Genomic DNA, 13,816 nt, shown 5'->3' with positions numbered 1-13,816 from the left:
GAGAGCCCACATCCAGCAGGCGAGCCTCAGTGCTCAGGGCCATGGTCTTGGGTCTGCACCTTGTTGCCAGCCCCTCACATATATGGCAGCATCACACATATGGCTCCTTCTACCAACCGCCACTAATCACCATTTGGACATTCCATCACAGTGTTCTCAAGAAGAAAGATGCAAACAAACACGAAAAGAATGAAATTTAGAATCTTTTTTATCAGGCTGGAGAGATGGCTTGGTGGTTAAGAGCGCTGCTTCTCCAGTGCTCTCAAGTTCAATTCCCAGCAACTACATGGTGACCTACAACTATCTGTAGTGGGATCCAATGCCCTCTTCTGTCTGAAGTTCTCTTCTGACATGCAGGCACACTCGCAAACAGAGTGCTCATGTACATAAATAAATAAATCTTTAAAAATAAAACCTTCTAATCAGTTAATGTATCTACATCTAGAAGCTAGAAAAGGGTCACAGCAATATTAAAAATAATTCAGAAATGGTAAAGGGATGTACGAGAGTCACAAAATTCACTGGGCAAGATGGTATATGCCTGGAATCCCAAAACTCACAAGGCTGAGGTAGGTGGATTGCCTTGAGTTCAAGGCTAGACTAAAGTGTGAGACCTTGTATTAGAAAACAAAACAATTGGGGAGGGGATGGAGAGAGAGACAGAGAGACAGAGAAAGACGGAGAGGGAGACAGAGACAGAGAGCCAGCGCCATAGAGAGACAGAGAGAGAGAGAGAGAGAGAGAGAGAGAGAGAGAGAGAGAGAGAGAGAGAGAGACCTCGACATCATTTCTTGCACTGATGACAAGCTACTGAAGAATGTGAATGTCTCCTACCAAACACTGAGATAATGCTAATGACAGAATGGGTTTCTCATTAAGATATCATAAAATGTAGATGGAAAAGTAAAGGAATGTATAATAAGTAAAAGAGAAATCCTAAATTTGGAAAGCCTAAATTTAGAAGACTGTATAAGTTTAAGTCATAGGGGAGGGGATGAGACGATGTGGGGGAGAGAATAATCAGAATAAATTATATATGTGTATGAAAATGTTAACTAAGAGCAACCAATGAAAAGAGAAGAGCAGGTTTATTTTACGATAAAATTGAGTTCCCATATGACACTATATAACATTTTGTGAATGGATTATATGAATTATCTGCAATAAAAAAATCAATTGTTATTAAAGATGTGGTTGTGTTCATATTAATTTCAAGTGTTTTAAATTCTTTTTTTACTTGCTTATTTATTGATTGATTTTTTTTAAGATAGGGTTTTCCTATGTAGACCAGGTTGACTCAAAAAAGAGACCCACCTGCCTATGCCTCCAAAGAGTTAGGATCAAAAGTGTATACACACACATGAAATTTACATTCTTAAAGTCATAAAAAATTACAGCTATCAACTTGGTACAATTATTGAACAGTGATCAAGTGAATAGAAATATCAGAAACACATTTAAGGCATTAGGTTACTGTTGTTTAAAGGATCTTGAGCAGCATATATATTTCAAATCATCCAGGAGATACATTGTGAAAAAAAAATGAAACTGGGTAAAGATGATTTAAATTTTTTTAATCTATTAAAAATTTTAAAGTGCATTCGATATGAAAGTGTAAGTGATATACTTCATACTTTTGCTTATATACCATCTTCAATTTTATGTGCATTCTGCAAATATTGTCCATGTTTATTCAGGCTCTTATTATTTCCCCATGACTGATAACATTCACAGAAATCATATTGAGCAAACTGTATATGTTGACGTATAATAGAATTGTATTCTACACAGTATAGCATAGAAATATGTATACATAACTTCTCATATGTGTGTATATACATATGTAGATGGCTCAAGAAAATGAGTATCACTTTATCATTGTGGTATTATTTTCATCAAAATCCTGAGAACATTGAAATGGCATCAAATAGTGACCAGATCTGCAAAAAAATCCACAAAATAAACTCTTACAAAGAATCTAAAGATACTGGCAAAAGATGCAAAAATATTAAAGTCTCAATGAAATATAAAGTCCAGATGAAATTCTGTATAATAATTTCTCAACTGTAGGATAATGTATTTTTGTACAACTATCAATAAAAGGCCTGAATTTTGAAGAATTCAAAAGTAGTGCAGTATAATTATGCAGTGGTCAATACTGTTGCATACCATTTTACATAAATGCATACACTCTTGTTCTTTTGTTCCGTGGTCTAGCGACGAACTCGGGTACATTTATGGGGAACCATTGCATTGTAGACTTGAACTGGATTAATTTGGGGGTGAGTAAGTCATATTTTGGTTAAGTTGCTTTAAAAATAAACCGTTGGATATTAGTACAGCAAGTAATTCTCCCTGAAGGAAAAACCAGACACCAAGAACCTAGACCACTGCTGTCCATGAGAAATTTGTAGATGACAGAAATATTCTATATCTGCAGTGTTTCTGGCTATGGATTCTGGCTGGCTGTTTGCCTCCTGGTTTGCCTGATGTGACTAAAGATGCAGATTTTAGTTCTAAGTTTAGTTCATCTCAAATAGCCATGTGTGACCAGTGGATGCCATTTGAACAGTGTAGCCACAGAAAACTGAAGCAGTGTAACCAAAGACTCACCTAGGAGTCAGTTGACCTCCTAGAAGTGACTTGGGAAAACGTTGGCAATGATAGCCACTACTTAACTACTAAATATATTGACTCATCAGTCCCAAAGACAACTCAGTGAATTAAACACTCGTTATCATCCTCACTGTGCAGATAAGGGAACTGAGTCACACAAAGGTAAAATAACTTCTCCAGGGTTGAACATCTAACGGGTGTGAGAGCCAAGCTTTGAGTCCAACTACAAAGTAGATCAGCATATAATGGGTTGGTCTGTGCTGCTGTATATTCAAATGCTAAATTCTGTACCCTAACGCCTGGTTGCTCCAACACAAGGAGATCCTCATGTATACCAGATTTTTTTTTTGCCTCCTATGTTATCCCTGATTGGTTAATAAAATCCTTACAACAAGGGCTGTGCAGAAGAGAGGGGACAGAGCAAAGTTTCCCTGGGCCTGGGGACTGAGGCAGGGTCCACGAGGAGAGAGAAAGGACATGGGAGGAGAAGGAAGGAGACACCACCCCATAGGGTAGGTGGATCGTGAGTGTATTGCCATGAGGGCCAGCCTGTCAGAACAGGAGTGGTCCAGGCAGAGCATGGCAAGCAGTACCTCGGGGTTATGGACAGGGAAGCAGAAAAAATAGCACAGAGGGTTTATGTCTACCCAGCTCTAATGCTTTAAGGCTTATTATAAATCTAAAAGTTTTGTGTCTTTTATTTGGGAACTAAATGATCTACGGTGGGGGAGAAACCCCCTAATAATATTTACTGTAGCAATGGTCACTCATTTATTGTGGTATTTTAAATATAACACACATTGAATCTCACAATTCAGGTGCAAGGCTTTTTATGTTTCCAATGTGACTGTACACCTGAGGTCATGTCTAGGTATAGAGACAGAACATGGCAGAAATACCTAGAACATTTTAAGGTCACCACACCGACCAAATGAAAGCCACAGGCTATACAGACTATGATGGATGAGGAGAAGGCTTAGTGCTCTCTGGGAGTCCCCTTCCCTAGACTTGGGATAAGACTTCCAGTAAGCCAAGACATATTCCTCTTTCATTTCTCACAGATCCAGGGGTAGACCCAGATATATGATTTCTTTGCCTGCAGTGTATTTTTCCAAGCGCTGCCCTTTTTGAGGACTTGGCAAAGGTAAGCACCGTCAGTGGAAGGACAGCATATAAATTCTGTATATCTCTGCTCTGACAGCATGTAGCACAGTCCTATCAAGTACTGGAATCCTTGCTGGAAAGATTAATCAACCTCTAGGATTAAAAGGAAGCAACCCGAGGGCCACATGGCTGTAAATCAAGTCTGAAACCATAGCCCAGTATGGAAGTTCATCCTTGGATCTTATGTCAAAGAGCATTAGCATCCACAAGAAAAAAGAAACTGAAATGGAAAGGGGATGGGTAATGAACTCATGGCAAGGATATCTAAGTCATGTGGAAAGATCCCATTGCAAAGACATCTAGCAAAGACACATGTCCACGAAGCTTTCAACAAGAATCCCTATTCTGTGTTCTACAACATTATATATACACACACCGTGAATACTCATTTATGGTCAGCTATGGGGATTGATTCTCTGGGAATCTGACTATGATATTGACATAGATGTATAAAGGTGTTTGACAATTGCTCTTGGGGACCATGGCTGTGACAAAGAGGAGAGAAGAGGATAGGGTGGAGAGCACTCTGGCTCTAATGCAGTCACAAGATTATGCAGGCTGCCCTGTGTGGGGCTCAAGAGCTGGCCTGACCCTGAAGTCTTAGCCTGCACTGGAACAAGCAGGAGGCCCGGCCTTAAAGTCCCCATTGGCTAAGGACGAGGTTCCTGGTCAGAACCTAGTTACCACATTGTAACCACATAGCCATCCCTTCTCCAATATCATTCTTCCTGAATTTCCAAGTCCAATCATGAGGATATTTGGGGCTCCACTCTGATGTTTTACTTAGAGCAAACATAAAAATCAGGTGGATGGGCAGGGAGTGGAATGGCCTAAGGTTAAGCTAAACCTCAATTTTAATGGGTCCATAAGTTCAGGAGGGAGTCCATTGGCATTGTCATCTGTGGCTTCTGTGTCCTTATCCCGGGTGTGCTGACTCTGTGATACGATGCCACCTCAACTCACATATGTCAGGGTGAAAATCATGTATGATCTTTTTCTGGGAAGAACTCTGCCTTTTCCTATCATCTGGAGTTGTACAACATCACTATGCACAGCTCAGAAGAGAGGGGTGGAGATTGTGGAGGCCTTAGAAATTGAGGATCTTTTCTGATTAATGCACATATTTTTTCCTATGTATTTTTTCCCTTGCTCTTTCCCTAATGATGTTTGACTTCATTCCTGGCCTGAAGTAAACTGGATTCCAAGGTTTTGGATTAGGGAAGCCCCTATTTTTGAGATGACAGGCCCAGCAAGGGATCCCACTGCATACAGGTTCCTATTCCTAAGGAAGTTGTTGCTGCAGAATCACAGCATGAGGACAGCAGCACAGGATATCTCCCAGCTTTCTCTCCTGCACCTGCTGCAACTGTAATAAGGCTGTTTGTTTGTTTGTTTGCTTTTTATTGGAAATACCTACAAAGCTGAGCAGTCCACAAGTATTGTTTGTTGCCAGTAGCCCCCTGTACCCAAGGTCTTTCGCTGGACACTAGTCCATTTGGACGTAGGAGCACAGAATGTTAGGCCCCCCCGCATTCACACAACAACTGGACAGACCTTCCTTCTATCTTTTTGCATAGCCAGCACTCTAGGACCAAGAGGCTTGCCTAAGAGCCACTGGAGAGGCCCCTCTTGTTCTTCCTGGGGCAGTCCTTGACCCAGGGTCCTTTTTCTTTGCATCAGGCACACTGACTTTTAGCCAGGAATTCTCTTCTGTTGCCAGGTACTGTCTTCCTAGGTTCCCTAACTACTGTGGCCAGTACATGTTCCTCTCTTGTCTTTTATCTCTCTTTAGCTCTCTAATTTCCTCTTCTTTTTTGTCTGTTTGTTCAACCTTACTTTCTCTGTAACTTATACTAACTCTCAGCAACTTAGCTTAACCCTTCAAATTTCTGTAACTTTCTCTTCATATCTTTGTTTTTATCTTAGCCAGATTGGTGGGGCGTTTTCCAGCCCCTCAGAGACCCACCCTTGGAGCCTGGCGGCAGACCTGGAGCACTCCCTACCTTCAGGCATATTGAAGTCAGTCAGGAGTGAGGGCCTTCCACCCATGTCTAGAACATTCTTTCTGGCCTCTAGCAGGATTCTGTCTTTCCTCGGTGGTAAAGAAGATCTGTAACAGTTACTAACAAGCATCTCAAATGGGATGGTGGGAAAACAAGAGAATCTTGAGAATAGAGGTCCACTGAAGAGGGCAAATAGCATTTAGTCACACAGCTAAACCAGGAGGCCTTTCTTGGACAAAAAGGCCATTGTACAAATAAGCACAAGCTTTGTCTATGAAACAGAAAGGTGAGCAGAGAGGCAGCCGATCTGTTATCGACTATCTCTCTAAACTTAGATTTTCCCTCAAGGAGTATCTCTCTTCAGTGTCGGCTTGGTGGCTTTGCCTCTCAAGAGAACCAGCCTCCAAATGACACTAGGCTTCTAGTAACAACTAATAACAAAAGGATGGAGAGATGGTTAGGACCTGGGTGCTAGATACCATGTGGCTGACAAAAGAATTTTAATGGGTTCACCTGAGACTTTCAGGACCTCAGTAGCAGCCCTTTACCAAACTGTCTCACTGGGTTAAAGGCCCATGGAAAAGAAGACATTAATCCTGACCTTGGCCACAGCCAAAGTCTGAATTCTAAATTTTGACGGGCAAAACAAAGTTTTTCACAGTTTGTTGTAGATTTTTTTTGAAACTATTTTAGGGGCTTTTCTGCCCCCCCAACCTGCGGCATCTCTCCTTGGGGAGGAGGCTCAAGAGAGAGAGACAAAACTCCCTGGCAGAAAACAATTTCTCTCAAGCAAATTATTTTCAATTTTTAACTTAAGCACCAAGATGACCAAGTAAAACTCTTTGACAAACAAAGCAAACAGTTTCATGATTTCAAACACAGTCGTCAGTCCAAATTCAAACATGAAACAAAAGCCAAAAAGACACTCGACAATTTCACAGAAAACAAACCAGAGAAACAAGACCAAGACAAAGCATCCTATAACCAATTTCCACAGATGCCTGGTACCTTCAGTACCTGGCCCAAACTGCAGCTTAACCTTAGCTGCTTCTGGGATACCAAACACAAAAACAGAACACAAACAACAGACACCAACACGTCCAGAAAACCACAGTCAGGTCACAAAGAAGATAAACAATTCCAACAGTCAAACAAGTAACAGAGAGACGCGCCACGCGGCTTCGGTACCAAACTGAAACCAAAAATTCAGACGGAGTCACCGAGGGTCTTGGATCCTCTACTCCAATAAAATTCAGCCGGAGTCATTGAGGGTCCGGATCCCTCCGAAAACAGACGGAGGCGCCACGGATCCAGACCTCCCTCTCCTCCAACCACCCCTGGAACGTCTTCCAGGGCTGCGGGGGAGAAGTCTGAGCTCGTCAGCTCCTTCTCTGGCCCACCCAGATAGTCCCCAGATCTGAGCCTATTGATCAATTGTTCACAGGACAAGAGAGGACAGACAAGACAAACGCCTGCCAGCTTACCTCCCGGTGGGTGGTCGATGATCTCTGGGCGGAGGATCTCCGAATCCCGGACGAGCCTCCAAATGAAAGATCTCCGGAGAGGACCTTTCCCTCAGGAGGAGACCCAAGTGCCCAATGACCGAGCCGAGGCCACTTGGATGCAATCAGCAAGAGGGTTTATTGGAAAACACAGGTACCTGCGAGCACACAGTCTCTTCGGTGGACTTGCGCGCCCAGCAGCTCCAGCATGAGGCTTTTATAGGGATTGGGGAAGCAGAAGCGCGCATACAGAAGCAGATGCATAGTTACGGGGATTGGTGGATTCAAACGAGGCACACAGATATGTTCACATATGATTGGCTATTTCACATGATGAGGTAATAAGGTAAAGCTACACACATTGGCAGGTTTGGGGCGTCCTGAATGTCGGGGGCTGGGGGTTTATCTCTTCCTGCCAGGTGGCCTGTGAGTCAGATCCGGTATTCCTGGTCTGTTCTGCATTTCTTTCCTTTTATGGTCTGTTAGTTTTAACGGTGACTCAACCCTAGGTATCTGGGCATGCCTGGGCTCGTTCAAGCCTGTTGCAGCTCTGAGTTAAGACTCATGGTGGGGGTTTTCATGCCCACTGTCATGCACATGTCTGTTCATTATCCTTTCACGCACACACACAATCTTCATACACACCTTACACATATCTCACACACACCACATGCACTCTCCTGTCACACACACACACACTCTTCATACACACCTCACACATATCTCACACACACCACATGCACTCTCCTGTCACTCACACACACTCTTCATACACACCTCATACATATCTCACACACACCACATGCACTCTCCTGTCATGCACACACACAATCTTCACACACACCTCACATTCTCTCCTCACTCATTCTCACATGCTCTCCTCATGCTCTCTCCCTGGCTCTCACATTTGTTCTCAGACTTGCTCTCTCATTCACTCCCTCATTCACTCTTCACATTCTCTCTCCACTCACTCTTCACATGCTCGTCTCATGCTCTCTCATTCGCTCTCACATTTGTTCTGACATTTGCTCTGTCATTTACTCTCTCATTCACTCCCTGATGCTCTCTCTCATTTACTCTTCACATGTTCTGTAGCCTTTCTCTTGCCCCAGTCCTTTATTAAAATCCAAAAGTGGGGAGGAAAAAGACATTGTGTAATCATTGCCAAATCAAATGCAAAGAATGACTACATCTCACCAAGAACTAAGAATTACAACTGTTCTCCAAAGTTTCAGGCTTCCCCTATACCCAGGCCTGTGGCCAATATAATAATAATAATTGTAAACTTATCATTTTTTAAACTTTAACTCTTTACTTTTATACTTCAGAGACCAAAGCTCCGAGGTCAGCTACCTGCACTTTTCTGTGAAGCTCTAATGATAAATGACATAGGCAAAACTGCCAGGCAGTGGCCAGAAAGAATCAAGGTAACTCTTAGCACACTAATTCCACTAGCTTTCTGTTCCTTGCACACAATGACTCTCATAAGGGTTCCAGTAGCTTGACTTAATTTACTAGTATATTATTTTATATATTCTATACTTCCTTAACCAGTCTATAATATTATGTAAAACTTACTTCCTAACTTCAATAACTTTTTCCTTTCTTAGGGTCCCAATGTTGGCTCTAATTCATTTTCTCTTATTTTCTTTTCTTTTTTTTTATTAACTTGAGTATTTCTTATATACATTTCAAGTGTTATTCCCTTTCCCGGTTTCCGGGCAAACATCCCCCTCCCTCCTCCCCTTCCTTATGGGTGTTCCCCTCCCAACCCTCCCCCCATTGCCGCCCTCCCCCCAACAGTCTAGTTCACTGGGGGTTAAGTCTTAGCAGGACCCAGGGCTTCCCCTTCCACTGGTGCTCTTACTAGGATATTCATTGCTACCTATGGGGTCAGAGTCCAGGGTCAGTCCATGTATAGTCTTTAGGTAGTGGCTTAGTCCCTGGAAGCTCTGGTTGCTTGGCATTGTTGTACTTTTGGGGTCTCGAGCCCCTTCAAGCTCTTCCAGTTCTTTCTCTGATTCCTTCAACGGGGGACCTATTCTCAGTTCAGTGGTTTGCTGCTGGCATTCGCCTCTGTATTTGCTGTATTCTGGCTGTGTCTCTCAGGAGCGATCTACATCCGGCTCCTGTCGGTCTGCACTTCTTTGCTTCATCCATCTTGTCTAATTGGGTGGCTGTATATGTATGGGCCACATGTGGGGCAGGCTCTGAATGGGTGTTCCTTCAGTCTCTGTTTTAATCTTTGCCTCTCCCTTCCCTGCCAAGGGTATTCTTTTTCCTCATTTAAGGAAGGAGTGAAGCATTCACATTTTGATCATCCGTCTTGAGTTTCGTTTGTTGTAGGGATCTAGGGTAATTCAAGCATTTGGGCTAATAGCCACTTATCAATGAGTGCATACCATGTATGTCTTTCTGTGATTGGGTTAGCTCACTCAGGATGATATTTTCCAGTTCCAACCATTTGCCTACGAATTTCATAAAGTCATTTTTGATAGCTGAGTAATATTCCATTGTGTAGATGTACCACATTTTCTGTATCCATTCCTCTGTTGAAGGGCATCTGGGTTCTTTCCATTTTCTGGCTATTATAAATAAGGCTGCGATGAACATAGTGGAGCACATGTCTCTTTTATATGTTGAGGCATCTTTTGGGTATATGCCCAAGAGAGGTATAGCTGGATCCTCAGGCAGTTCAATGTCCAATTTTCTGAGGAACCTCCAGACTGATTTCCAGAATGGTTGTACCAGTCTGCAATCCCACCAACAATGGAGGAGTGTTCCTCTTTCTCCACATCCTCGCCAGCATCTGCTGTCACCTGAGTCTCTTATTTTCTTCAAGCTATTTTTGCAAGTCAAACCTTAATCTGGAACTACAATTGTGCAGTGATTACATTTTTTCCACGATGAGAACACACAGTATGGGCCTCTAGGGCTATGCTGTGCTGTGCCCCTATGCATCAATTTCCAATTGTCTAAGAATCATAACATCAAGGAACATCTATTTTCACAGAATTCACCAGAGCAGAAGGAGAAAGAAGTAGGAAAGTCAGATATAATAGAATAATTGTGCACACCAAGGCCAACTGATAGGCAGTCACACAGAAATGAAATCTATACAGCCCTTAGGAAAGTCAGATATAATACTATAATTGTGCACACCAAGGCCAACTGATAGGCAGTCCCACACAAATGAAATCTATACAGCCCTTGTCCAGTGATAAGCTTAGGGAAATGGAAACAACCAGTTTTTACAAAGAGCTACTGCGGACTATTGAGATGTCTCCATCCAGGACTGCTGAAGGCAGCCTCTTATTTCAGATGGTGGGACTCGTGGAGGGATGTGTGTCCTGATACTCAGGGTTCCCAAAGCCACCCTACTTTACAAGGACCTGCTGCAGGCTTCTGACATGTCACTATCCCAGCCTACTACTGGCAGTCCGTGTCATTGTATGTTGTCCCCAGCATTAGCCAAAGCAATCAGACAACAAGAGGAGGTCAAAGGGATACTGATTGGAAAGGAAGAAGAAAACTATCACTATTGAGGACGATAGGACAGTATAATTGAGACACCCAAAAAAGTACACCAGAGAATTCCTAAGACAGATAAACAACTTCGGCAATGTGGCTGGGTATAAAATTAACTCAAACAAATCAGTAGCCTTCCTCTACACAAAAGATAAACAAGTTGAGAAAGAAATTAGGGAAATGACACCTTTCATAATAGTCCCAAATAACATAAAAATACTTCAGTTTGACTTTTATCAAACAAGTGAAAGATCTGTGTGAAAAGAACTTCATGTGTCTGAAGAAAGAAATTGAAGAAGATCTCAGAAAATGGAAAGATCTCCCATGCTTGTGGGTTGGCAGGATGAAGAGAGTAAAAATGGCCATTTTTCCAAAAGTGACCTAGAGATTCAATGCAATCCCCATCAAAATTCCAATACACTTCTTCATAGGGTTAGACAAAAAAATTTGCAAATTCATTTGGAATAACACGTAACGCAGGATAGCTAAAACTATCCTCAACAATAAAAGGACTTCCCTGGGAATCACCATCCATGAACTCAAGCAGTTTAAAGAGCATTAGTGATAAAAACTGTATGGTATTGGTAGAGAGACAGGAAGATAGACCAGTGGAATAGAACTGCAGACCCAGAAATGAACCCACACACCTATGATCACTTGATTTTTTGACAAAGGAGACAAAACTGTCCAGTGGAGAAAAGATAGCATTTTCAGCAAATGGTGCTGGTTCCACTGGAGGTCAGCATATGGAAGAGTCCAAATCATCCCCTTCTTATTGCCCTGGACAAAGCTTAAGTCCAGGTGGATCAAGGACCTCTACATCAAACCAGATACACTCAATCTATAGAAGCAAAAGTGGGGAAGAATCTTGAACACAAGGACACTGGAAAAAATTTCCTGAACAAAACAGGAATGCCTTATGCTCTAAGATCAAGAGTAGACAAATGGGACCTCATAAAGGTACAAAGCTTCTGTAAGGCAAAGGACACTGTGGTTAGGACTAAACAGCAACCAACAGATTGGGAAAAGACCTTTACTAATCCTACAACTGATAGAGGGCTAATATCCAAAATATACAAAGAACTCATGAAGTTGGACTGTAGGGAGACTAATAATCCTATTAAAAGTTGAGGTTCAGAGCTGAACAAGTATTAACAGCTGAGGAATAGGGAATGTGTGAAAAGCACCAAAAGAAATGTTCAACATCTTTAGTCATAAAGGAAATGCAAAAGAAAACAACACTGAGATTCCACCTCACACCAGTCTGAATGCCTAAGATAAAACACTCAGGCGATAGAAGATGCTTGCGCGGATGTGAGAAAGAGGAACACTCCTACATTGTTGGTGAGATTGCAGACTGGTACAACCATTCTGGATATCAGTCTGGAGGTTCCTCAGAAAATTAGACATTGCACTAGCTGAGGACCCAACTATACCTCTCTTAAACATTTACCCAAAAGATGCTCCAACATACAACAGGGCACACGCTCCACCATGTTCATAGCAGCCTTATTTATACTAGTCAGAAAATGAAAAGATCCCAGATGCCCTTCAACAGTGGAATGGAAACAGAAAGTGTGGTACATCTACACAATGTAGATGATATCAAAAACAATGACTTCATGAAATTCATAGGCAAAGAGGATGTACTAAGACATATCATCCTGAGTAAGGTAACCCAATCACAGAAACACACACATGGTATGCACTCATTGATGAGTGGATATTAGCCCAAATGCTGGAATTCCCCAAGATTCACAGACAAAATAAAATTCAGGAAGGATGACCAAAATGCTGATGCTTCACTCCTTCCTTTAAAGGAGAAGAAGAATCCCTATTGAAGGGATAGGGAGGCAAAATTTAGAACAGAGCCTAGAGGAATGGCCATCCAGAGTCTACCCCACGAGTGGTCTATACATATACAGCCTTCAAACTAGATAAGGTGGATGAAGCTAAGAGGTGCAGGCTGACAGGAACTGGATATAGATGTCTCCTGAGAGGCACAGCCAGATCATGTCAAATACAGTGGCGAATGCTAGCATCAAACCATTGAACTGAGAACTGGACCTCAGTTGGAGGAATTACAGAACGATTGAAAGAGTTGAAGGGACTTGCAACCCTATAAGAACAACCATGCCTGCCAAGCAGATTTCCCAGACACTAAACCACTACCCAAACACTATACAGGGACTGTGCCATGGCTCCATCTGCATGTGTATCAGAGGTTGGTCTTCTTGGGCACAAATGGAATGAGCAGCCCTTGGTCCTGCCTAGGCTGGGAAAGTGGATGGATGGTGACAGGAATACCTTTATAGAAGAGGGGGAGGGTGATGGTATTTGGACTTCTTTCTGGAAAACAAGAAATGAAGAACATTTGAATTCTGAATGAAAAATATCCAATTAAAATTCAACAACAACAAAATGGTGTTTAGAGCTTCAAACAAAAAAAGCCACAATCAGGAAACAGAGAATTGTATGCCTCTCGTTTTCTTCAAATATGCTCAGGTCCCGGGTCAGTTCTGGGCACAGGATGGACCAAGCAGTTTCCTGCCGCTGACTGCTCCTCTATTCCTGTTTCCAGAGGCAGCATGCAGATTAATATTGAGCCAGAGATGTGGGCAGAGCTGGGTAGAAGTGGCTTTCTGTCCTGTGGTCTCAGGATTATCTGCATTTCTGGGTGTTCAGCATTCTCTGCCATGGGATTTGGGTGCAGGTTTCCCGATTGCTTTAATCTCCCTTATACCATGTTTATATGTCCTGGGAGGTATTACAGAAAAATTAATGTTATCCCATTAATTTGTTCAACACTCTCATCCACAGAGTATAACTTAGAGGTAACTATATATTTGACACCAGGCATACACAGTAGGTAATATATGCATGATGAACTTGAAGTTCACAGAGTTGGGAACACAGTGATGAGTGACTGTGTAACTGCCTTTGAATCTCAGTCTGACTGGGAAGGAATTTTGATGCCCAGTCCCGATGAGAATGCAGAGATCC

General features: G+C 42.3%; 1 protein-coding gene across 1 annotated transcript in view; it reads right to left on the bottom strand.

Annotated features, from left to right (window-relative positions):
- LOC148003534 (disks large homolog 5-like) overlaps positions 1-13,816 on the bottom strand; it is a 446,357-nt gene that overhangs the window by 22,263 nt on the left and 410,278 nt on the right. The window lies entirely within an intron of this gene.

Source organism: Rattus norvegicus, chromosome 9, assembly GCF_021556685.1.
Source record: "Rattus norvegicus strain SHRSP/BbbUtx chromosome 9, alternate assembly SHRSP_T2T, whole genome shotgun sequence".
Lineage (NCBI taxonomy): Eukaryota > Metazoa > Chordata > Mammalia > Rodentia > Muridae > Rattus > Rattus norvegicus.
Note: the sequence above shows the minus strand (reverse complement) of the source record. Positions and strands in the feature narration are given on the sequence as shown.